The sequence below is a fragment of the Mandrillus leucophaeus genome, unplaced genomic scaffold, assembly GCF_000951045.1.
Source record: "Mandrillus leucophaeus isolate KB7577 unplaced genomic scaffold, Mleu.le_1.0 Scaffold78, whole genome shotgun sequence".
Classification (NCBI taxonomy): domain Eukaryota; kingdom Metazoa; phylum Chordata; class Mammalia; order Primates; family Cercopithecidae; genus Mandrillus; species Mandrillus leucophaeus.
In genome coordinates this window covers 411,731-412,043 of record NW_012108474.1, presented here as the reverse complement: position 1 = coordinate 412,043, position 313 = coordinate 411,731, and positions in this window count along the sequence as shown.

The following is a 313-nucleotide window of genomic DNA, read 5'->3' as shown; positions in this document are numbered from 1 at the left end:
GCAGCCACCTGGGAGACTGAGGCAGGAGGATCCTTTGATCCCAAGAGGCCAACGCTGCAGGGAGCCCCTATCTTCCCACTGCACTCCAGCCGGAGTGACAGAGCAAGGCCCTGTCTCAATTAAAAAAAAAAAAAAAAAGAAAGAAAAAAGAAAAACCCATCTACTGCCATCTACTGAATGTAAAACAACAACAAAACACTGTACTGAACATAAAACAAAAAAAAAAAAACTGAACCTTCATTCAAATTCTAAGAGTATGTACTTCTGGCCAGGTGTAGTCGCTCATGCCTGTAATCCCAGCACTTCGGGAGGC